This window comes from Botryllus schlosseri, chromosome 13, assembly GCF_051294905.1.
Source record: "Botryllus schlosseri isolate E-star chromosome 13, Bs_hap1, whole genome shotgun sequence".
NCBI classification, from domain to species: domain Eukaryota; kingdom Metazoa; phylum Chordata; class Ascidiacea; order Stolidobranchia; family Styelidae; genus Botryllus; species Botryllus schlosseri.
In genome coordinates this window covers 23,433,049-23,459,937 of record NC_137248.1, presented here as the reverse complement: position 1 = coordinate 23,459,937, position 26,889 = coordinate 23,433,049, and the positions used below count along the sequence as shown (strand labels likewise).

The following is a 26,889-nucleotide window of genomic DNA, read 5'->3' as shown; positions in this document are numbered from 1 at the left end:
GCATCAACTCCTCAGTACCAGCATATAATTCCCGTCAAGACAAGCATAATCCTGATCAATTCATAACGAAATACAGATTCAATGTGCGCAGACGCCATTTTGCCGACCGATCGAGCGCATGCGAGTGAAAAACGCTATCTGACGACATGGCGCATGCGAAAAAACGTGTAAATGTGTGATTTTCTTTCGAACCACCTCAAAATGTCTCGAAAGGATGGAATATGGGCACCTATCAGCATAGGAACATGAGATGCTGACTTTTTAGCTGAGACAACGGGAAAATATCCGCACACTGTCAGATTGTGATATCCATAGGATATTTGATTTGGAATTTCAGTGGACTATCCTAAATGTTTGTCTGTAGGTATGTCCTTGGATATTCGAAACGGACAACTCTAAACCTGGATAGCCTAGTATATGCCTGCCGTCTGTCCAAGCGGACACTAGAACACTCGGACACGGCTCGGAACTGGCTCGGATGTCCCACGGAGATTAGGTGTCAACAATACAAGGAACTGTTTTGGGAATTGGGTTGCTACCGCCACCTGGTGGTGAGAAATTTTAGGAAAGGTTTCGAACGCGATTTTGACCCCGTACGAAAAGGTAGCGCCGCCGTATTCACGTCGTAGGTTAACGGTCATGTGCCCCACGTACCTGAAAAAATCGTATCTGTACCGCCACCCAGTGGCGAAAAATTTTACGAAATGTTTCGAACGCGATTTTGGCCCAGTACGAAAAGGTAGCGCCGCCATATTCACGTCCTCGTTTATCGGTCAAGTCCCGTATCTCGACCAGACATGGGGTAATCGCGATTAGTAATCGTAATCGATTACGACGATTACAGCATTTTCAAGTAATCGTAATCGCAATCGATTACATTCGAAAAAAATCCGAAGTAATCGTAATCGTAATCGACTACTTCCCATATCTAATCGATTTCTTTGTGAAAGAACGATTACTTTTTATTCGTACAAGGACTATGACATAAACTGAACATTCGTGAACAAGGAAGATGTATTATACCAGGTTCATGATAACACAAACGTCTGATTTTCAAATGCCATTGCTCATTATTACGTCAGACGTAGCCTATTAGCTTTGCTAGTAGGGATGGTGTGAACCTCTGAAAGGTTCAGGTTCGTGTGAACGCGAACCTTTTTGAAAGGTTCTGTGTGAACGCGAACGTGAACCTCATGACGTCACGTGACGTCATATTGCTACTTCCAACCCTACATTTCAGTGAAGTGATAGCCTATATTAATGCCCGTGATGCCTAGCGACGACTCGAGCGTCATAATGCCACAATGCTGACAAACGTCGCCAAATGTATCAACTGGGACAATCAAATGATATGATAATCCTTCCGTCGCTCTGCCAGCAATTTCGACGAGGACTTACAAGGGGATGTAAGCTTACGCCTTAACGGTCTAGGCCAGACCGGACAATGCATTCGGCGTCTGAGTATTGCTATGTTGATAATGCGCAGGGTGTAAAACGGGTTTATATACTTGCTACCGATATTACCCCATTAACAAGTTATACTGCAGTAGTCAACACCCTAATTGCACGGATTTGGTTTTTATGATACAATAAAGATATGAAGTCAACATCCACCATGGCCCCGTACGCCTGCTATATTTTTTTAAATCAGACAACGATATCAATTCCATTGATTGGTTGAAATCATCATCCACTGTCTACATTTCGCTCTAGATGTTGTGTGATTGCGGGTCAAGCTCACAGCAGAGAGTCGCTAAATATTCACAAACGGAAAGCTGGATATTTCGAGTAAACTTTTGTAACAAAGCAAGTAAAATATTTGAGATTGTCAAGGTGCATGTTCATTTATATTATTATGCTGCCAGCGCCATGCATAGTGGCCCGCAGTTGAAATGCGATAAATTTCAACGAAAGATGTTGTAATGAAGTGAAAATTTAAATATATTAAAAAGGTTCACAGTCCAGAACCTACCAAGGTTCGTTTGTGAACGTGAACCTCTAAATTTCTGAGGTTCACACACAGAACGCACCATCCCTATTTGCTAGTCATTGCGTAAGAAGTATCCACAGTAAATAGATATTCGATGTACGTCACGTACATTCGTGCGATTGTAAGAACACTGGCCGTGCTGTATATCAGGTTATCAACCCGTTCCGCACGTCAGTACCCCGGAGCAGGATAATTAATCACCACTCTACCAAGTAACTTGTGTATTGATGTTTGGTTATGCAAACGTAGTTTGACCGTTGCTGCTTGGCGAGCAGTAGGCCTATGTACTATACGTACGTACACCGGACAGAGATTTGAAATTTTGTACTTGTCAAATATAACATTACGGTTTCCACAACGAAGCAATAAAAATCAACAGTTTTTGATATATATCACAACCGAGCCGTTTTTGCCGTTTCTCGTAGCGGCAGCTTGCAGTACATTATCTGGGGGAGATAGTGTAGTGGTTACGATAAGCGCCCAGCACGCAGGCGAACCGCGTTCGATTCCCGTCGGAGGTTTATCTGGGCTCCTCTTCCCCTGCCGTTGCCGTTCTTACGGCGACAAAAAAGCCCAGAAAAAGACCCGACGAAAGAAAGCACTCACAATGAATGGAAAAGAACTAGTAGAAAGTGCCGCGGCTTCAAAGAGATCAACATCGAAAAAGAACTGTGACATCGGGCACTCTAGGCCGAGGTGGATGTTAGAGTAAAGGATCGCTACTGATGCGTGTCGTTCTACATCCTCCTATCTGTTCATGACATCGCATTGTGTCTTATCGCATTGTACATTGTGTGTGACTTGTTCAGATGAAAATATAACCCAACCATGTTATGTTATGTTATGTTGAAACATGTGCTAATCGTTATTTCACAATTCTTTACTCAACATTGGGACCTGCCGCCATAGCAACGGGCTTATATATCATGTTAGCGTGGGTTGTAGCCAGAATCAGGACCAAAACAGCTATTCGTCCCCCAGTCCAAACGTAAGTCTTTGGCCCCCATAGGGTGATAATTTCAAGTTGAAGACTGAATTTCGTGAATAATATTGGTAATCGCATTACATTATTACTAATTTTATATTAACATTATTCCTCTCTCTCTCTCTGCCCCGATGGTCACTTGGTCAGATTTACCTGCAGAGCTGGGGGCACGTAATTCATAATTATAACGTCTGTTATCTTGTTATAATTACTTTAGTGTATGTTGTTAATTCGTGATTTCCGGTATGTTATATAATCGAAAAGATATTGTTGTATCCCTAACGTAGCAGACTAAAACAAAAACTTTCGTGAGACGCACAAACAAATTGTCATGTCTTTAATCCTCTGTGGGGTGGCATTTGCATTGTGGGCTCGGATTGGAAGAACTGTACGCCCACCCAGCGCGGCTATTGACAATGGACACATACTCTATGTTTCGGCCAAGGTCTTTCTTTAGTAGCACACTTCGTGAAGTCGCGTGTTGGTCGAAATTGCATATGCCTCTTGGTGTGTCTTGGCACGGTATTGACTAGAACCTAAATGCCTCATGCTATCAATTAGGGTTGCATTTGAAACAAAAATAAATTTAAAGCGAGCACGTTTACCACATGCCATTGTTTAAAACATGTTTTTTATTTTTTTCAAGCCTTCACGTCACCAATGTGGATTGACATTGACAATTGAAAATATAGGGTAAATATAGCTCCTTTGGCGAAATATCTGTACTATAACTGTTGAACCGACTATTTTGAGGGGTTCCAACCATCTCATATCGATGTACGTCGGCCAAATCGGGTGGTAATTGTGGAAAGAATTTAAACAATTATGGCATAATTTTACAACTTAAAAAACACAATTTAGTTTTTTTAAAGCCTTTGTTTAAAACACTGCTTAAAACAAGTTCTAAACAATGTGTTTTAAACAACCATTTGTTTTAAATGCATGCCTACTATAAATTATGTATGCTTTTTAGTTGAGGGGGAGACGTATGCATTCCAAAATCAAGCTTATATAGAGAGAATTTTCAAGTTAATTAAATCTTTCGGGAATACTTTATAATTTATGTTGGTTTACGAAATACTCTTGAGTCCCCTCCGAGCTCGCTCCCCACCCTATTGGGAAATTTGGGGTGCGGCAGTCATGGACCTGGCAAGAATGCAATTTGTTGGGTGCGATAAATCGTCCTCTATAAAAATGGGCAATGGGTACATTATGACGTAACAACCAAATGACGAATCTTTTTTAAAGAAAGTTTGTTATCTCATTAGGCCTTTTCAGCGCAATCCATATATTGTCTTCCAATATAACTTCTAAAATGCAAAATAAATGTAATCGTGAGTAATCGTGATTACTTTTCCAATGTAATCGTAATCGTAATCGACTACTTCCTGATTTTGCTGTAATCGTAATCGTAATCGTAATCGCGTCATTCGGAAGTAATCGTAATCGCAATCGATTACATTCATGAAGTAATCACCCCATGTCTGATCTCGACATATATCCGGATTTGGTATCCGGTATCCGACTCCGAATAAATTCGTATTTCTGTTTTTCTGGCCGACTGGCCGACTCAATATTAAAGCGCTTGAAGTATTTCTGGGTTATCCGGAATTTGACTCGGCCACGTGGTCATCAGCGACGGGAACCAGACAGCGACGAACCACAAGTCGCTCTAGCGAAGTCTCTCGTTCGAGGGACATTTTTTCTTCGGCCGTCTGGCGTACGGCGCGGACTCTCGTTTTGCGATCATTTCGATCGTGTAACGCGTTGAGGTAGGAGGTATTTGCGTAGCAGCGTGAGCCTACAGAATTGTAGCGTTAGTGGGGTTGTAAACAACTGGTGTTTTGTACGAGTTGATGAGCGCAAAGACTGCTACAGTGGTTAGGTACTTTTATAAAGCGATCGCATCGTGAATGATCTCTGTTCATTCAATTAATCTGCGCACTAATACGCCGTGTCCGTTCGTATAACTCTTAGTGTTTACGCCGTGTTTTGTGATGGGTGACAGTTAATTTTGGAAAATAGCTGCTAAGTTGTCGGTTATCGCAGTGTTATAATTAGGACACAATATATATAGAGAGTTAACGACTCTGAACAATATTTTCAAGACTGGCCGACTCAATATTAAAGCGCTTGAAGTATTTTTGGCTTATCCGGAATTTGACTCGGCCACGTGGTCATCAGCGACGGGAACCAGACAGCGACAAACCACAAGTCGCTCTAGCGAAGTCTCTCGTTCGAGGGACATTTTTTCTTCGGCCGTCGGGCGTACGGCGCGGACTCTCGTTTTGCGTTCAGTTGGAGCTATTTAGGTAGCAGTGTCGGCTAAGATAATGTTAGCGTAACTGGGGTTGTAATCAGGTCGTGCTTTATACGATTTGATGCGCGCAAAGTCTGCTTTTCATTAATGACCTTTACCTTGGTTTTCACATATCTCTCTTACTGCTATATACTTCGAGCTCATATTATCGACTGGACAATATCAGTAGTTATGTCTCTCACCGGAACAGTGCTGGTTGACCCGAATGTGGACGCCGCAAGGGAACGAGCAATTGTGCAGCTTGAAGAGAGGCAACAACGCCGTAGAACCACCGCTAGCCGTTTTTTTTTGTGGGAGAAGCGCTACCACCGCGTGCTGACGACGACAACTCATTGGAGACTGGCCAGAAGTTGGGCCAGTCGAAACGCAGTGGTGCTTGGGACGAGTGTCCTCGCTGCGGATCGGCCCGATCTAGACCGATGACGGAGGCTGCGTTACGAGGACGATATTCGGCTGCTGCCAGGTGCTCTTGTCAGAGCGGCACTTATCACGTCCCCGTTTTGGCCGATTGGCCAGTGGTTATTCACGGACTGACCTATCAGGATATGCAGGTGTTATCGTTATACAAGATTCACTACGGCTCCACAATTCGAAGGCAGCACGGCTACAAATGTAAAGATGGACCCGTGTACGCAATTCTTAAAGTACAATCCGTGACAAGCGACATAGCTGCCATTTCGGATGAAGACCGCCGGCATAGGCTGACTTTGGCCTATGAATATCTCAGAGCCTGTCCCGAGAGCGCCTATGGACAATTTATCCTTCGCCATGAGAACGGCACGTTGCCTGCGAGGCTTAACTGCGACAAACTTTTCAGTTTTAAGTTCGTGGAAACAGCAATATGGCCGATTCTTTATCCATTCCGCTCACTCTGTGAGACTTCCATATCGGATACGGGATCACACAAAAGCGCGAAAAGATCGTACGTTTTGAAGTTGAAGTCTGGCGTTTTGGACTACAGTGCAAATTTTGCTCTGTTACGTTTTCAATTTGACCGGTGGCTATACAAGACCGTCTCTGGCGCCATTACGTCGGCGCGGGCGATGGATTGCTCTCCAGCAAGAGCGTTGGACACGAAGACGTTTTCGCCTACCTACTGGGAGTGGCAGCTTAGCTACATTGTCGATGCCGTGCGGCAGTTCGGTTTTCCCGACATCTTCATGACAATTTCGCCGTACGAATGGACTTTCCCAACATCTGAAGTCCTCATCGAAAGACTACGCCGCCTAGGAAAAGGCCCAACAGAGTTGGCCTCAATCGAAACGTTGCACATGTCCTGACTGAGATCATGCGGCACTTCGTCTCTGGGAAGGGAAAACGAGACTGGCGCCAGAACCTTTTGCACGACGCCCACACGCCAGGATGCAATGTCAAGACGTATTTCTATCGATTCGAATTCCTGCAACCCGGGACTCTACACGTACACTATTTGGCTTGTCTCGAGGACTCTTCGAAGCTCGACGTCAGTCAATTCAGTGCTGATTTCCCGGACGTCGACTCAGACGTTGCCGACTTGGTTTACAACAGCCAAAAGAGCCGACAACCTGTGCCCGGTTTGCAAGTACGGCGAGAACCCAGCTCTATGGACACCAGCGAAGGAAGGGGAGTGATGAATCTAACGCGGTCGCAGAGGGCGCATTCCGTAAATCTTAGAGTTTACGCGCTTCCGCTCCTCGAAGCATTACGCTGTTCGATGGACTTACAAATGACGGACGGGAAAGGAGTGTTGCTAAAGTACGTGGCGTCATATGTTTCGAAGTTCCGCGAACACAGTGTCCCTCGCGAGGTTTTTTCTCGGACTTGCCGGCTCACAGCATCGCTTATCGTTTTTTACGCGATTTAAGCCCAGCGGAGCCAGAAATGATAACTTTGTTGGCTGATTGTAAAATGGCCTACACGTGTTCGGACACTAAACGGTTCTTAATCCCAAGTCTGGAGCGGGCGAGCAGCGACAACACCGTCAAGGCTTACATGAACCGCGTGCCGAACACAGAGCGAATGACATTGTTTGAATTTTTACGTCAATTTACTGTGACACGCGACCGCTCGCATGCTAGGCGCTCAGCAAAGCCTCTGCTGCTAGGAGTGAAATTCGTTGACATGTTTAATGATCTCTACTTTTTCCAAGATGCCCTTATGAACACCCCGTTTCGCCGCCTTGACCAGTTACGTCATCCGCAATTTGAACTGCTTCCGGCTGATTTAAAATTGTTTTCGTTCGGCCAACATAATCGCGCCTCGTTTTGGCAAGACAGAGATAGAATAACGGAACTCTGCCATCAGAAATGTTGCCGCGCTAATTACATTTTCACGTTCTGGGGTTATTTGGTTAGTCTTTTTCAAGTTTGGAACGCACATTCTACTGGATCGATGTCATTCCACCAATTGGACGTCACTGATCTTAGCGTGCAACCCGCGACCACTTTATCCCCAGTGCAAGCTGGGTTTGTTAATTGTGTGATGCATCGGCTTAAAAACCGTATGAACCCAGCTATTGACGCTGAGGATGATGAAGACGCGAACCGGTACCATTTGCTTTGCGGGTCGCAGGGTACTGGGAAATCCGTCTGTTTGAAGGGAATTATACGCCAAGCGATCAACCTTTCATGCGCAGTTCTTATGCTGGGCCCTACTGGGCTTTTAGCTGCCACCTATAAAGCCTGGTTCGGCAATGATTTGACGGCTGATACCGTCCACGCGTCGTTTCATATAGCTGTGGACGAGAATGACAGGTCCTCGGTGAACTGGGAATTGCGTAGATATGACCTCGTACTAATTGATGAAATTTCCATGGTGTCGTTGCGGCACGGTTATCATATACTCACCACACTTTCGTATATTTCTAATCGTTCTGTCATTGTCCTATGTGGCGACAAATGGCAATTGCAGCCGGTCCCAGTTGCGGGCATAGTCGGCAGCCTTTTCTCACATAGAGCCATCATGGGCCGATGTGACCGCACCACCTTGCTGCGGGAGCGGCGCACCGTTGACATCCGTCTTTCGCAATTTTTATTGGAGTGCCGTTTACGCAAACCGACTGCGCAATCGCTCTCAGCGTTTGCTGAGCTTCAATTACGTCAACACATTATATTAGAATTATACGCTGGATGTATAGACGAAATAACACCGCTCAATAACATGACTATTTGACATACTGTAGTAGCCAAAGCAAATATTTTCAAATAATGAAACACCAGACTTCATCCTGAAGTTTTAAGGCATAAGCACAGGCTATTTATTGGATTACTGATGATGGGTATTGGTACCGCGTTGTTGATATTTCCGCAATACACAGGGACGGACGGTTTTATCAACTGTATTGCGATGATCTAACATTGCGTACATTCATAAAGCGCCAGGTCATCTACCATCGTGTATTGCATTTGTCCGCATCGCCGAAGATTCGGTTCTTGTTAGGATTGGAGGATCGCTATTGTAGACAACAGCTTGTGTGTGGTTTTTCAGTAACAGTCATCGTCCATTCGTTTGTACATATCCTGATGCTACGTTTTATACTAAGTGATAAAACAGAGCGCTGTGAGGAATTGACCGATTTTGCGAATCCATCGGATACCTTTCTGGTGAAAAATGTCCGCCGATTTGGGAATAGCCTACGCAGCCAACGATGAAGCCATACGGCGCTAGAACATGATTTCCTTCTTATAACGGTGCTATGTATTACAGTTGAAATTGTGAATGCAGGCACCAAACATGCTCACAGCGCAATTTCCGCAATATAATCAGGGCCAAACCGTAAAAAAGGGAATGAGTAAGGCCTTGAGTCTGCCCAAGGCTTGACTCGGAAAACGCTTGCTCAAACGCCGTATTTCGAGATCGACTGGCATTTCGGCGTTTGGCATTTTCACACCACGAGACCCACGTTTCGGGCAACACGCGACTCCTTGTAGGTACTGACGGCGATAAAACCTTGAAATAAAATACCGGCCACATGTTGACCAAAATGTTTGTGTCGCCAAGTTTCGCATGCTCAAGTGTCGCATGCTCAAGTGTCGCTTGCTATTGTGTCGCATGCTCAAATGTCCCATCCCCAAATGTCGCATGCCCAAGTGTTGCATGCTCAACTGTCGCATGCTCAAGGGTCGCAGGCTCAAGTGTCGCAGGCTCAAGTGTCTGCATATCCACGTGTCGCATGCTCAAGTGTCTGCATGTAGACGTGTCGCATGCTGAAGTGTCGCATGCGTACATGACCCCATGCTCATGTGCACCTTTGCTCTTATGCCCCCATGCCCATGTGTCCATATGCGCATGTGTGCCCATGCTCTTGTTTACCCATGCTCATGTGTCGTCAAGGCTCATGTATCGCATGCTCATGTGTCACCATGCTCAAGTGGCACTTATTAAATTGTCACCATGTTGATGTGTCCCTATGCTCACGTGTATCCATGCTCGTGTGTCCCTATACTTATGTGTCCCCATGCTAGTATGTCCTGTCCTCATGTCAATATGTCCCTGTGCTGATATGTCTACATGCCCACGAGTCGTCATGACCAAAAGTCGCTATGCTCAAGTGTCGCTGGCTATTGTGTCGCATGCTAATATGTCCACGGACCGATGTAAACAGTTTCATTACCGAGTTCAGATTGATTACTTCATCCATACACTCTTTATTTGGCAGCTGGCACTGAATACAGCGATGTACTGGAACTGAGCTCGTGAACTGCAATTCTAATATTTTCACCACAACCTGATTTCTGATCGCGTTGACATGTAACATGTATGGAGCTATAGCGTCTCCACGCGGTAATCTTGCTACTTGACGGTAAATTCAGAGCGATCATACGTTGGATTTTTGGTCATAAATTTTATGATGATAGTCAGTCGAAAAGCTTTTAGCGCATAATTTAACAATATGAAGTTATTGTTTCGTGTTATTCTGAAGTTCGGTACCACAAATACATAGCGACATAGGCGCCGACTTTTATTTTTGCATGTGGTGGCGGCAGGCACGTAGCAATGCGGGTGTCTAACCCCTCCTTTTGAAACGCAAAACCCAGTCCTTTTGAAATGACCATTCTTATGCAATTCAACAAGTTTTATCAGTGTTACGCGCGGCTGCGACCAATTAGCGAGATTCGTCTGTGCACGCGACGCGATGTCCCGCTGAGATCATTGCGAAATTAGGTGTTATTGATTGCCGAGCGCTTGGCATTCATCGCTGGACTGAGCAGTGACACGACGCAACAATACTGGAACACGAAAGACAGACAAGAAATATGATTACAAACGCGTGCGAACAATCAGTAATTATTCCTTACCGCCAACACATTGGGTTTTTACTTTGTATATTGAGTAGCTCGCATCGAGACAATTGATCGATTTCGACTGCACTGCGGCATTTCTCGATTTACGTTCGCAAATCATAATTGGATTAATATCATGGGCACTCGAATAAATTCCAACTACCAGGAACACACAATAAAACACTACTCAACTTTGCGCTCAGAAAATGTTTATCACAAAAATGGTTCACAAAATATTATAAACGCGGCTTGCAGCCCTCATCGATGCAAATATTGCACTTTAATTTGTAGAAGGTGAGCGTATATTTGGTCGTCAAATCGCGATAGGAGATGGTGTTTCTCAGAGCGCGCGATGAAATCTAAATTTCTAGCGATGAGGTCGAATTTTACACCTCATAACGATCGTTAGTTTGCTGAGAGAGAGAGAGAGTCTTTATTTTTCATCAAACCAAAATACATAACACTCGGCAGTGGTGGTGGTACAGAAAATATGCATGCACAGTATTCGGTATTAGATAGGAATGATCGATAAGACCGTGAGGGTCATCTAGTCTGATCACACCAGCATCAAACAGGTACACTTGACTCTAAACAGTCTGGCTGTAAAAAAAGTTACAGTAGTTAAAAAAATAAAATAGAAGAAAAATTAAACGATGGTAGCAAATGATCAATGAAGCAATGTCTGGGCGAGGTAGGGCAACAGTGTTAGTGTAACGACAAGAGGTGATCAAGTAGGGCTTTTTTGAATCTATCATAAGGCAATTCACGGATATGTGGTGGTAATGCATTCCAAATGATAGGTCCCGAGTAGTCGATAGATCTCTTAGTTAGGTTGCTATTGGGTGGGGGTAAGTAGATATTTCCCTTTGACGAGGATCTCGTGTAATGGGAATGGACATTTTTAGCAGGTACGAAAAAGTCATCAAACACAGGAGGCAGACAATTGGAAAAATATTTGTGAACAACTTTTGATACTTCGAAGCGATATAGCTCGTCAACTCGCAAAATTCGATGCTTACGGTAGTAAGGCGATAAATTGGTACGTAAAGGTACAGATGAGATCAGCCGTATCGCACGGTATTGCAGGGTTCGAATTCTGCACAGAAATGTTTTGCATGCACTTCCCCATACTACGATTCCATATTGCAGGTGAGAGTGGAAAAGAGAAAAATATATGGTTCGTAGTATTGATCTGGAAACCAAGGATTGCAGACGGGTCATTATTCCCACACACCGAGCTAGTTTTGATATTGTGCATTCAATATGCTGCTTCCAAGACATTTTAGCATCAATAGTGACACCGAATATTTTGCTGAGTCACATATGGAGATTTGTTTATGATTGATGTTCACTAGGGTTGTTCAAAATTTGGAAAATGTTTGGAATTCTGCGTGTCCATCGCTTATTCTTTAGATTATTGTTAAAAAACAATAATGGGCTTAAAAGAAGCTCCCAGGAAAGCCGCTAACATTTGTCTAAATGCGTTTGAAAGTCCTTGTTGAAGAGTGGGCGGGCAACCGACAGCAGAGGCGGGCAATCACGAAACCACGGTTCTTGATTGGGTAATCGGCTAAGCTTCACTGAATACTGCAACAGCTGACTCGGATTCGGGAGCCTTACTAAATTGAAAGTCTGTTTTGCTGAGGTAGAGTCTGTTAGTAGCGGTTGTGGTTCTGTACAAGCGCGTTGTGTGTTGATGAGTCACATTAGTAGTACTGTAACACGTGTTCTTTGAATGCTTCACAGTCGATAGCAGTAGTTTATGCTTTGGAGCAACAATAGTGCAGTCATGGCAGAGGCAAAACGGCGAAAGATTGCACACATGCCGCAGCGAAGAACAAGATCCAAATCTGAGCAGTACTTGGTCAGATATAATTGCGATTACATCTGTGGCTCGAGATTACCTACTATACGAGAAGTAATGAGTTACTTGCTGCATCTGAAAGAGCATTGTCCTCAGTCAACCCCTACTCATGAACTATGTACTGTGGTGGTGGATGATGTAATGACAGTGTGGAAAATGGCGAGAATTGCGACAATGCAGAAATCATGTGGTGCGATCACTTCAAAACCTGCACGAAAGATGGCGTGATCTGAAGAAGAATCCGAAACAGGAAAGTGATCCCAAGGGTAAGAGGAGAAAATTCACTGATGATTTGGACAAGCTGTGGGATACTGGAAGTAGAGATGCCATAACAACAATAAAAAATGACATTTATCTATCACATGAAAGAAAGCTTGAAGACATTGCATTTTATGAAGATCAACGGCAATCTCGCCAGTCAATAATGTTGGGAAGAGACAAAATTCTGGCTAAAGACCTCAAAAAGAAAACAGCAGCCATTGCAGATCAAACTGTTGAAAACGTTTCACACGACACAAGTTGTGACTATGTTGTTTTAGCATCATCGTCATCTTCAAAAGAGGGTGACAGTTTGAGCTCAAGCTCTGACTATGATGCTGATGTTGGACTTGGCACCTCGACCCAATCCATTAAACTGATGGCACCTAAAAATATTATGAAAAATACGCATGTTTCCCAAGCTCTGGATCGATTGCAAGTAACTGACAACGATGCAACGATGCTGATGGGAGCATTTATTAAGGCTTGTGGAGGAGATATAGCCATGTTCTCCCTGTCAAGATCTTCAACGAAGAGAGCCAGGGAAACAAATCGCCTGGAAATATCTCAGGACATTTTGGAAAAATTTGCCGAAAATAGACCACAGCATGTTGCCATTCATTGGGATGGAAAGCTCACAGAGGATAGATTAGAAAATCGATATGAAGCTTTGTCAATTGTTCAATCTTGTCAACCTCAATACTCGGAAGGAAAACTACTTCGAATTCAGAAGATACAAAATGCGGCAGGTCAGACACAAGCTGGAACTACTTTCGACATAATTAAAAAGTGGGATATACAAGATGCTGTAACAGCTTTGGTTTTTGACACCACAGCAAGCAACAGCGGCTGGAAGAAGGGTGCAGCGAAGATCCTTGAGGACCTTCCAGGAAAGAAGGTTTTTTACCATGCGTGTCGGCACCATGTGTATGAGCTAGTAGTCAAAGACGTCTGGAAATGTTTATTTGGAAAAGCAACAACCGGACCAGAGAACACATGGTTTGCCCACATTAAGAAGAGCTGGAGCAGTCTTGACAGAAAACAGCTTTAAAGAACGAGCAGCAATGACAGTTGAGAACTTCAAGCTACTACTCGCCAGAAAAGATTTCTTCACACGGGATGACTACAAACAATGTGTGACTAATGCTCTTGCTCTTCTCGGTGCAGATGGAGATATACATCATCACAAACCTGGTACAACACACCATGCAAGGTGGATGGGCACAATTCTGTATGCTCAGAAGATGTTCATGTGGGCTGATCAGTTACATTACAAATCTGAAGAAGTGGAACTGCTGCATCGCTTCAATTTATTTTTAGTTCTCTTCTATATCCCTGCCTGGGTTGCTTCCAGCATCGGTCGTGATGCAGCCGGTAATGACTTGAGATTCATCCAGGACATGTTGAGTTGCAAGGAACATGATGAACAAGTTTCCAAAGCTGCTTCACAAAAGCTTTTCAAGCATAACTGGTATATCGTGGAGGAAACCGCTGTATATGCCTTGTTTTGGCCGAGTGAAAGCAATGAAACCCGAGAAAATATGGCAAAGACGCTCCTTCAGGTAGAGCGAACTTCAAGTTTCAGGAGAGGCCCGCCCTCGTTGAATGCAACTGTACGCATCAACAAGGACACTACTTTGTCTGATTTTATTGGGCCACAGTCGTGGTACATATTTGATGTTTTTGAATGCTCTGGGGCGTGGCTAGCTCAACCGGTTGATGTTTGGCACTTACCAGATTCCTACACCAGAATGAGCTCCTACATCAGTTCTGTCAAAGTCGTTAATGATGTCGCAGAACGAGGTGTAAAGCTAAGCACAGACCATGCTGCAATCTTGACTGACAATGAACAACAAAGAGACAGTCTGCTTCAAGCTGTGGAATAGCATAGGAAGACAGTTGGAGACAGCAGGAAGTCAACTCTAATCAAAAGCCTGTAATCTGCAACTTGTGCCTGACAATGCAACACTGATCTGCAACGTACTTTTTAAATGTCTTTTGTAAATAGTGCTTTTCGCCTTCATTCAATTGTGAATAAAAAGTGTAATATGCGTTTGTTTATGGGTGAGACGTCGACCAGTCATAACAAGTACTACTGAGATGTTGACTCCTGGTGGTAAATTTTTGAGTTTCACTCACTGTCAGTAACTTTTGGAAAGGTAGCAATATGCATGCATCTAGTTTATTCGTATCTCAACTAGCGAGAGCACAGGTGCAATACATAGCACTTTCTGCAGGTAGATATTAACTTAGGCGGTTGCGATGTTGTACTATGGACTCTTGGTGACAACATTAACAAAGGCAATATATCATGTCTGTAATGCCACCAACAGAAACGACTGCACAAAGCACGCAAAAATCGTTACCAGCAGCGTTCACAAAGTCGGTCTTTCAGCCAATCATTAGCTTATTATTACCGGCTTCAACCAATCAGGATTAATGGCTTCTCTTTGCCCGCCCACTTCATCGATTCCCCGCCCACTCGCCGACGGCTACTTTCAAACGCATTTAGACAAATGTTAGCGGCTTTCCTGCGAGCTTCTTTCAAGCCCATTATTGTTTTTTAACAATAATCTACAGAATAAGCGATGGACACGCAGAATTCCAAACATTTTCCAAATTTTGAACAACCCTAATGTTCACAGTGAAACTATGATTGGCATTATTTAAAAGGAGCATCTCGGTCTTATCTGCATTCAAGCTTAGTTTGTTTGCTTGGAGCCATCTCGACACTTTTGGGAGTTCCCTATTCACGGATGCATGCAAATCATTGCCAGTGTTAGAGGTTATGAAGAGGTGAGTATCATCAGCAAATAGGGTTGTGCGGAATAAAGATGCATTAACAATGTCGTTAATATAAATGAGGAAAAAAGTCGGTTCAAGGACTGAGCCTTGTGGTTATATCTCTGGTAGACGATCTTAATGTCCCCAGTTTAACAAATTGTTTGCGATTTGCCAGGTAGCTTTCAAGTAGAGTTGCTGCAATACCCCTGATTCCATAGTGTTCTAGCTTGTATCTTAAGATTCTGTGGTTAACTGTGTCGAAAGCTTTGCGGAGGTCGATAAAAATGCTGCAGCCACTTTTTTTTTGCTTGATGGTTTTGTAATAGTCCGTTACAATTGATAGTATTGCATGGTTGGTGTTGTGGTTTGATCTGAATCCATGCTGGGTCGGAGACAGTACTGCATTCAATTCAAAAAATTTTTTGAGTCGGCAGTCAATCAGTTTTTCAAAAACCGTGGCAAGATTTGGCAGAACAGATATTGGTCGGTAGTTAGAAATTAGCTTTTTACAGCCTTTCTTAAACACTGGCATTACTCTGGCAGTTTTCAGTGCATCTGGGAAAATGCCCAGACGTATTCAGGATCAGTACGCTGTGCGAAATATATAGCAGTGATCAATTTTGTTGGACTGTACAATCGGCCGGCAAGGTTGCGCTGATACCGAAATTGCAGACACGCTGCAAACCCGCAATAATTACACGGCACAATTTGTGTAGAAGCGGGCATAAGTTTTAATCAAAAAGATACATAAACACAAACAATAATACACTCAGAGTTTGTTACTGTTTGACAAAAACGTTTTTGCGGACGGTTGCAGGCCTGCATGCAGACGTGGTTAGTCAAATCACCGACGATAGTGCCGATGAAATATTGATGACCCATTTCGCATGCAAATGATTCTCGCTAATCTGCAGTACGCTGCATCGATAATACGAATTGTGAATTGACATTGCAAAAGGACGGGATTTTTAGTTTCAAATGAGAAACTCACTGGCTACGCACGTAGTGTTTTAATACCGACAACGCGCTGGTTAATATCAGCCCGGAGCCTACGGCCTACGTAGGTCCGGATCAGCCAGTCGAATTTGATCGTGAAATGGTGCGTTTTTAACTATCAAGGTGTTAATACAGCAAGAGCAATATGGGCGCATGCCGCAACCTTAATAATGCGAATACCAATCACGATAGAATCCGTCCAGAAATGAAGTTTATTGGAACATGAAAGGGACACGCTCAAACTAATCGATTAAATTCAGAATTTGCGCCACAGAGAATCTCTTGTTGCATCACTATTTGACAACGTAATTCAACGCCATGCACTGCACAATGCGCAGTATTAATAACAAATCAAACACTGACAAGTGACATCGAGGGAATACGAGTGTATAAAGCAGACAAGAAATAAGCCTACATATGTGATAGCAAAAGAGAAAGCGCGCACCTAATCAGTAATTCCTCAACTTGCGTACAGCACGATGAGGTTCCGAGTCTGACATTGCGACAATTGTTTGCTCATTATAACGACGTTTGAGCTGCATTGCTGCATTTCCCGATAAAAGTTAGCAAAGCCTTGTTAGAGTAATGAATATGCACACTTTGCGCAGGAATGTCTTTCTATTCGCAGACATACACAGACACACTTTCATATATTAAAAAGGCTATCACAAAACTAACTCAAGAATTGTTTTATAAACGAATATGCGCGCCAATACAATTTAATTGGGAGAGGTAGAACGAGAATTCGTTTGCATGGTCAAGAGAGGAAATAGTGTGTCGCAGCGCAAGCGTGTCGAAATCGACGCCGTCAACGAGGTCGCTTCGATTGTATGATCAGTGATTACTAATCACGGATTACACTTTATTAGGGCGTTTTAAGCACTAGTTCGTTGTCCCCGACGAAGCTTAGTATTCAATTATTCACGCGCGTATTGGTTGGTGGTAAATAGTTGGCATGTACGGACTCGCTAATTGACAGCGCAGACGGCGGGCGTTTAAGAATTTTGCATGGGGTGGCCGCCACCCCACCATTGTGTCATGCGGTGGCTGCGCCACCCCGGAACTCGGCGTCTATGCATAGCGATATCGACCGTGATACTTCATCTTCACGTAACTGAATAGTATATTCATATTGCAATGAACCCGGATGTTTTCGGTTAACACTCCTCAGGGGTAACCGTCAGCAACACGCAATAGAATATGACGTGTGTCATTGACCCCGTCACTCCCTGCTCAGTGCTCAATTGCTCATCTTTTTCTGTGTCTATGCGTGGTAGCCTACACGATGACCATAATTCAAATATCTGTGGTCACGTTGCTGTAGAACTTCTGACTCAAAAAATCCCAGTCCTCCAGTGAAACCCGAATGTTGAATGAAAAAAATAAACAAAATTCCAACGCCCAAGTTTCCAGTTTAGTCTCCTGCATTCGGCACAACTGATATACGCAGGACAAACGTCGCATCGCTGACGAAGTAGGAGACGGCATGATCACCGGAAATACAAGCAATAATAATGGTAAAATCGACAATCATGCCTATAATTAAGCGGTAAAAGCGAACAATCAAAATAAAGTTTTTAGTTTTTAACAGGGCTTCGCCTTTCATGAAATTCAATAGAACCACGTATAATATAAATATCTAATATCAGAAAGGCGGCGTTGAATGAAGTATACAATATTCATTTGAGTTGCATACATTTGACCTAATTAAATGTAGGGTAAATTTAGATTTTTAAAGGTTCGCCGGTCTGCAACATTTATTAAGTTTTGCCGGTTCGCGAGGTCAAAAACAAAAAGGTGTAGGACCACCGTTCTAGTCGTAAATCCTATTATTTCTTATTAGAACTTCATTTAAGGTTCAAGTACTTCGCAACATATGTTATGGGTGATCCATAGTTAGACGGTTGGTGTTCCATCCTTGGTTGGGCAACACTTCAAGATTTACAGTGTGAGTGCGAGAAGTCAACAAGTCCAAAGATATAGATATCTAGCGGTAATCTGCGAACGTTTAGTTCTCGCGCACAGCGACAATGAAAACAATTCCACTTACAACTCCCGTGCGATATTCCAACTTTTCTAATCGTTATTTATGGGTTGTCGATATCGGTTGCTTACAGTTCCCTGTATTTCCCTACATCTCATTTTCAGGTATATTGCCGAGAAATCCACTGTATAAGAGCTCAATAAGCTTCGACAAACACATTTCGATTTAGATCCGGTTGAGCAAGTAAGTGAACTCACGAATTGACGCTTGAGGTGCGTGTCACAAGCGAGCAAGCCTATATCTTACATTCGACTTGAGATATGACACGAATGAATCCTCATAATGACTAAAATTCATTAATTACGCATCACTTCAGGCTTTCCGTCTCCACTCTTCGTATTTATAAATGTGCCGCTGGCAGGTTTCGCTGATTCGGCTATGCATAACAGCATGTTGGCGCTGATGTCGCATCTCATTGGCGTTGCCTTCTTCACTCCAAGTTTTGTTTATTAACCGTGAGCGATTTCATGGTACATAGAGAGCGTTTATTTGCAGAAGCAAAAGAATGATTAGAATTACTCGGAAAAAGATCTTATGTCTCGTCCATCGTAACTCATAGGTCTGATCAATAATTATCCCGTCGCGGTTTTGGTAATAGTCTTTAGGTGGTGAGGTTAGTAAGGGTATAGATGTAAAATCGACTCTATATTTACAACATTTCCGAAAAGATTCCGTTATCCGTATATTTTCCGCGAGTGCGAGCATATCTATTGGGTCGTTCGCGAAAGGATTAATTTACTGAAATTTGTTGACGACTTCAAACGCTACGCAAAATGGCTTGCATTGTTCATTTTAAATATTGGCAAATAATAATGGCAAAACGTATACCTGCGTATATCGACGAAATCAACACCTTTACGGACTGAAGGAACATACCTGCGATTTTGCTCATGCGGCAGCCAATGATGTGTGACGCCAAATTCTAGGTTTTTCATCTTTGTTTTATTTTATTCGCGCTATTGACTTTTGTTTATAGTACGAAGTGACTGCGGCAAGTGAGTGGCCGGTCGCCTCTGATAAAGCGAATTCCTTAACAATTACTGTTAAACATGTAATTTAGAGGTGGGCAACTTTTTTGGTAATCATGGCCGCATTTCGATTACTTATGTGGCCTACGGCCGCATTTCGGTTCACTAATGAATTCCGTCATTGGATGCATACCATCACCGGTAGAGTTGATAGAGGGGGTGCTTTCTAATATTTAGGGCAAGTTATAAATGATGATGCATCTTCGGGTGAGCCACGACAAAAATGGATCATCTCGGCCTACTATATTGTACGAAACCCAGTTGATATATACATGAGGATTCACTGACAGCATTATTTACGTTTTACAACGTATCGACATCAGTGGTCGATAATAAATTTGTTCCGCCTCTGTAGACGATATCTAACATATGTGCCTAGTATAGATATGGGCAAACATTTTAGCACAAGGGCTGCATTTAACATTCAAATACATTCCTCCGCCGTATCATATAAAATTGGATACTAAGCCAAAATTTGAAAAGCTTCTTGGAGGTACAGAATTTCAATATGAAATTGAATAGTATATTCAATTGTAAGTCAAAATTCAACATTGTTATTTGATTACATAGTCATCGACGACATGGAAATAATTTACATGGGTACTTGTTTATTCAAAACAAACGAAATATTGATTTGATGATAATGTACACGTGTCCGACACAATGACGAGAATTTGTCAGCGTGTCGTCCTCATTGTCAAAAGGAATGAAAGTGGTTTGTCCCGATTCCTAGAACTGGATATAAATGTGTTTAAATTTATTCACTCCAATTTGATTTTTAGTACGCCTATTATCAATATATATTTTTACGTTTCTTGGAGCCTCCGCGGGCCTTAAATATGGTGTTACGGGCCGTAGTTTGCCCCCCCTGGACCAATGTTCCCTCTAAGCTGCGCACGTGCGCAAATGCACAGATCAGAGACGGTCTCTGCACAGAAAACGTAAGTTGCGCACAAAAAATCCGATGTGATGGTCTTTTTTTTTTAGTCGTTACACACTGTTGTCCAAGGGTCTGCGCAGTGAGTTGGTGAGTGTGCGCAGAATCGTTGAAAATTAGAGGGAACATTGCCCTGGACTAGTAGTCTATCTCCGAAATATATATAGGCAAACTAAAGATTCATACCCACGTTATAGCAATAATTGATGTTTTTGAACATTACGCCATTCATGCGCTTATCAAATGACTGGCCTGTGAACTGTACCGCCGATGTCAAATGCCGATGCCGAGTTCAACCCCGTAGGACAGTGGTTCCCAACCTGTGGTACGCGAAGGTCTTCCAGGTGGTACGCGAGTAGATTCTGTTTTTTTTGTTCGAAGTTATTAGTTCAGGTGGGTTTGATTTTGAATTTTTTGAAGTTTTTTGATTAGTGGTGAAAAAACAATTCCATGCATCTCATCAACCCGGGCTGATAATGCCTAGTTTAATAGAATTAGGTATTAGTAGGGTTATTTTTTTACAAAATTGTGCTTCAAGTCAAAAAATTGTCAAAATTGTTTACAAAGTCAAAAGATTTTTGACCCCTTCATTTCGTTTGTATCGTAGATTTGATATTTTAAAGCTTGAAGCCTACTTTATAGGCCTACCGTTGTAGGCGTTCCATTGTCTGCTCATCGTGGATCATAAATTGTCAAACGAAACAAATAGGTTGACAATTGACATGGTGTTATTCTCAACGTACCGTAATATCCTAATTGAAGCAAGAGTGCTTGGGCATTGCATGGATATTTAATCAAGAAGCGCATGATGAATAATTGCGATGTATGACAACATTATCAGAATCAAGCAACATGGTGGGTCACCAGCAGTGTACGCACAGTTTGAGTGTTGTCAACCAACAACTACTGCTGTTAAACGGTAGGCTATTTCTCCATTCTTTGCAAGCTGCTTAGTAAAGACAGACAATTTCTACCCGAGAATGTAAGAAAGTATTTTTCGTTGTACCAGAACAAATTTTAATTAAATCCTCCATAATACGTGGTGTAACTACTGGGCCAGATATCGTTAAAATAAAGTTTTTCATGTCAAAATTTGTCAGTTATAAGTCAAAATTTAACTCAAAAAGGCTTTTTCAGGCCATACTGCTTCGTAAGGACGGACAGTCTTGACCAAAATTGAATATAAGTAGTGTATTTTAGCAATTTGTGCGAAAACACCTAATTTGCGTAGATGAAGTCAAAATTTGGTCAAAACTAAGTCTTCTAGGTCAAAATCCTCCAATTTTTAGGTAAAATTCGCCCTACACCCAATATAGGCAGGCCGATTTAATATATCGCAATTGCCTTAATATATCGCAATGAGATATATTAAGCCTCGAAAAGTGCGATATATTAATCTGCCATACCGCAGGCCGTGGGCGCTTCCTAGGCCGTGAGCAGCTCCTGGCACTTGTCATTCCTTACTTAACCTGTTGAACATGCCTCCTGGACGCAAGTATCCATGTCAGAAGGCCTATACGTTGAGCGACTCGGCATAGGCGTTGCAACTTGCAAGCCGTGAAATGTTACCCTGCGATCAGTTACGATTGGTTTCTGCGGTCAGTAAGTGTTAGGACAAAGTAAAGAACAAAGCAATGTAATCTATGGGAGTATAAGTGCCACTGTGATTGTGGCTACGTGGCAAGAACGACACTGCGTCTACAGGACCGCATATAACAACATGCCTCCTGAACGCAGGCCTACGTTGAGCGATTCGTCATACGCGTTGCAAGGCGTGATGCCAGAGGCGTCGTTGATTCCGCTGTGTGTTCTTTCTGCCAAGTGTTTGGTCGTGAAACCCATCTAACTGATGCAGCAGTTCGGAAACGCAAGATGACCAAGGCGTTCCAAACGTTCACGAAGGACAAGTTCAATCCAGGAAACATTCTCAAGCATATGAAACAACAGCATCCGAATAAGTGGAAGGAGTACATTCAAGCAAGAGATAATCAGGAAGAAGCGCCGGACGCTTTCAAAGAGTTCTTCTCTCAGGCTCAGCTGCAAGCGTTCTTTTTGAAGAAGGACGACGTGAACGGGAGGTTGTCATACTCCATTGACAAGTAGATTGTCGAGGTCGTCGTCAAAGAGATGTCGTTCGACTCGACCGAAGAGTCATTGGCTGGAGACATCGCGATGCGTGCGTTCACGCCGGTGAAGAACGAAGCTGGTGACCTGATATCCTACTGTGTTACCATTCGAAACAAGGCACAATTTAACCATGTGCTTGATTGTGTTGCTGCAGCTCTCAGCTTTCGTCAGGTTGTAAACGTTGCGCGATCTGATCGAGAAAATTTGGCTGCTGCTGCTACGAAAGTGGGCACCATATCACCGGGAGAAGCCTCGAAAATATCGCATATTGCATGTGAGATTGGTTTGCAGACGCTGTCTGAAATCATGAAAGCGTCGTGGGCACTCTCCATTGGCTGCGATGAGTCGAACAATAAGGTTTCACAGGACTCCCACCTTGATTTGAGGATTCGATTCCCATCGGTTGTTGGATTTGAAGGCAGCGCTGAAGTCACGAATGAGTTCCATCTTCTTGTCATAGCATTGTTTGCTCTCTCGCACACAGGGAAAGTTTATGTTGATCAATTTATCAAGCTCATGGACGCTGTGTGTTGTGATTGGCGCATGAAGTTGATTGGTTCATCAACGGATGGAGCTGGAAATATGACAGTCCATACCGCAGGGTTCTCGACCCTCGTAGGGAATAAATCTTTGTGCAAGGAAGCGTATTATCGTTTGTGGTGAGTTGCGCATCAGCTCAACCTCGTCACAAAGAAGGCAGTGACTAAACTCGACGATTATGGTGTATTAACATAACTTTCTCAAGAGGATCACAGATGAGCACCTTCTATTGCAAGAGGCCGTTGCCAAAGAGCCCAGATTCAAGGCTTCGTTGCTGAAGGTGGAAGACAGTGCGTCCTTCAACAAGGTGTGGGCTACCGCTGGACAGCGTTTTGCATCCTTACGTCAGTTTGCTGCTGGTTTAGCAACGGTCATGCCCACCACATCTTGTGTGGAAGCAGACTTCTCCTTGATCAACTACAGCAAAGACGAGTTCAACTCTGCACTCCCTGATTTTTCTCTTGAAGGTATCTTGTTTGCTCGACAAAGAAAGGAGCTCGATTCGTTGTTGGCGTGTTTACACGAGCAGTGCATTAAACGATATTTTTCCTTACAAAACCAGTGCTTTCAATGCTTTTGGGTTGGTTTAGATGGGGTGCGATATTTGCGATATATTAAGGGCTCTAATCTGCGATATTTTAAGTAATATATCGCAATATCGCATTGCGATATATTAAATCGGCCTGTACATAGGTGAATAACGTGATTATGACGTCATAACTGGTGAAAACATTTTTACCGCCTACGTCGTGCGTAAATTATGAAGGTGGTACGCGAGCACTGCATAAAACCTCGAAGTGGTACGCGGATGGAAAAAGGTTGGGAACCACTGCTGTAGGACAAAAGGAATATGTTTTGCGATCATACAAGCCACCCCGACAGTCACTAAACACGCAATCGTGCACATGTATATTGATAAACATAGCTCATCAGCACTTTCTTTTATTCACCCATTACATCTTGATCTGCTGTCTTTTCCAATAAAGTCAATAATTTGACTTACATATACAGTGTTTTCATCATGGTTAACGGTGATTTCAGTAATTGAAAACATCGCAGAATGAAGGAGAGTCCATATATCAACGAGTGTCACGAAAATATGCACGTGTAACGAACAATCCCATATTGATATGGTCCGTATCAGACATGGGGTGATTACTTCATGAATGTAATCGATTGCGATTACGATTACTTCCGAATGACGCGATTACGATTACGATTACGATTACAGCAAAATCAGGAAGTAGTCGATTACGATTACGATTACATTGGAAAAGTAATCACGATTACTCACGATTACATTTATTTTGCATTTTAGAAGTTATATTGGAAGACAATATATGGATTGCGCTGAAAAGGCCTAATGAGATAACAAACTTTCTTTAAAAAAGATTCGTCATTTGGTTGTTACGTCATAATGTACCCATTGCCCATTTTTATAGAGGACGATTTATCGCACCCAACAAATTGCATTCTTGCCAGGTCCATGACTGCCGCACCCCAAATTTCCCAATAGGGTGGGGAGCGAGCTCGGAGGGGACTCAAGAGTATTTCGTAAACCAACATAAATTATAAAGTATTCCCGAAAGATTTAATTAACTTGAAAATTCTCTCTATATAAGCTTGATTTTGGAATGCATACGTCTCCCCCTCAACTAAAAAGCATACATAATTTATAGTAGGCATGCATTTAAAACAAATGGTTGTTTAAAACACATTGTTTAGAACTTGTTTTAAGCAGTGTTTTAACCAAAGGCTTTAAAAAAACTAAATTGTGTTTTTTAAGTTGTAAAATTATGCCATAATTGTTTAAATTCTTTCCACAATTACCACCCGATTTGGCCGACGTACATCGATATGAGATGGTTGGAACCCCTCAAAATAGTCGGTTCAACAGTTATAGTACAGATATTTCGCCAAAGGAGCTATATTTACCCTATATTTTCAATTGTCAATGTCAATCCACATTGGTGGCGTGAAGGCTTGAAAAAAATAAAAAACATGTTTTAAACAATGGCATGTGGTAAACGTGCTCGCTTTAAATTTATTTTTGTTTCAAATGCAACCCTAATTGATAGCATGAGGCATTTAGGTTCTAGTCAATACCGTGCCAAGACACACCAAGAGGCATATGCAATTTCGACCAACACGCGACTTCACGAAGTGTGCTACTAAAGAAAGACCTTGGCCGAAACATAGAGTATGTGTCCATTGTCAATAGCCGCGCTGGGTGGGCGTACAGTTCTTCCAATCCGAGCCCACAATGCAAATGCCACCCCACAGAGGATTAAAGACATGACAATTTGTTTGTGCGTCTCACGAAAGTTTTTGTTTTAGTCTGCTACGTTAGGGATACAACAATATCTTTTCGATTATATAACATACCGGAAATCACGAATTAACAACATACACTAAAGTAATTATAACAAGATAACAGACGTTATAATTATGAATTACGTGCCCCCAGCTCTGCAGGTAAATCTGACCAAGTGACCATCGGGGCGGAGAGAGAGAGAGGAATAATGTTAATATAAAATTAGTAATAATGTAATGCGATTACCAATATTATTCACGAAATTCAGTCTTCAACTTGAAATTATCACCCTATGGGGGCCAAAGACTTACGTTTGGACTGGGGGACGAATAGCTGTTTTGGTCCTGATTCTGGCTACAACCCACGCTAACATGATATATAAGCCCGTTGCTATGGCGGCAGGTCCCAATGTTGAGTAAAGAATTGTGAAATAACGATTAGCGCATGTTTCAACATAACATAACATAACATGGTTGGGTTATATTTTCATCTGAACAAGTCACACACAATGTACAATGCGATAAGACACAATGCGATGTCATGAACAGATAGGAGGATGTAGAACGACACGCATCAGTAGCGATCCTTTACTCTAACATCCACCTCGGCCTAGAGTGCCCGATGTCACAGTTCTTTTTCGATGTTGATCTCTTTGAAGCCGCGGCACTTTCTACTAGTTCTTTTCCATTCATTGTGAGTGCTTTCTTTCGTCGGGTCTTTTTCTGGGCTTTTTTGTCGCCGTAAGAACGGCAACGGCAGGGGAAGAGGAGCCCAGATAAACCTCCGACGGGAATCGAACGCGGTTCGCCTGCGTGCTGGGCGCTTATCGTAACCACTACACTATCTCCCCCAGATAATGTACTGCAAGCTGCCGCTACGAGAAACGGCAAAAACGGCTCGGTTGTGATATATATCAAAAACTGTTGATTTTTATTGCTTCGTTGTGGAAACCGTAATGTTATATTTGACAAGTACAAAATTTCAAATCTCTGTCCGGTGTACGTACGTATAGTACATAGGCCTACTGCTCGCCAAGCAGCAACGGTCAAACTACGTTTGCATAACCAAACATCAATACACAAGTTACTTGGTAGAGTGGTGATTAATTATCCTGCTCCGGGGTACTGACGTGCGGAACGGGTTGATAACCTGATATACAGCACGGCCAGTGTTCTTACAATCGCACGAATGTACGTGACGTACATCGAATATCTATTTACTGTGGATACTTCTTACGCAATGACTAGCAAATAGGGATGGTGCGTTCTGTGTGTGAACCTCAGAAATTTAGAGGTTCACGTTCACAAACGAACCTTGGTAGGTTCTGGACTGTGAACCTTTTTAATATATTTAAATTTTCACTTCATTACAACATCTTTCGTTGAAATTTATCGCATTTCAACTGCGGGCCACTATGCATGGCGCTGGCAGCATAATAATA

At 42.8% G+C, this 26,889-nt stretch overlaps 2 long non-coding RNA genes across 2 annotated transcripts in view; both read left to right on the top strand.

The window, feature by feature from the left end:
* Positions 1-11,442, top strand: part of LOC145453792 (uncharacterized) — a 68,091-nt gene extending 56,649 nt beyond the window's left edge. Inside the window, exon 2 of the long non-coding RNA XR_013919918.1 lies at positions 10,966-11,442. This is a non-coding gene — a long non-coding RNA (uncharacterized LOC145453792). The remainder of the gene's footprint in view (positions 1-10,965) is intronic.
* LOC145453786 (uncharacterized) overlaps positions 1-26,889 on the top strand; it is a 495,978-nt gene that overhangs the window by 185,766 nt on the left and 283,323 nt on the right. The gene's annotated exons all lie outside the window — the stretch shown is intronic.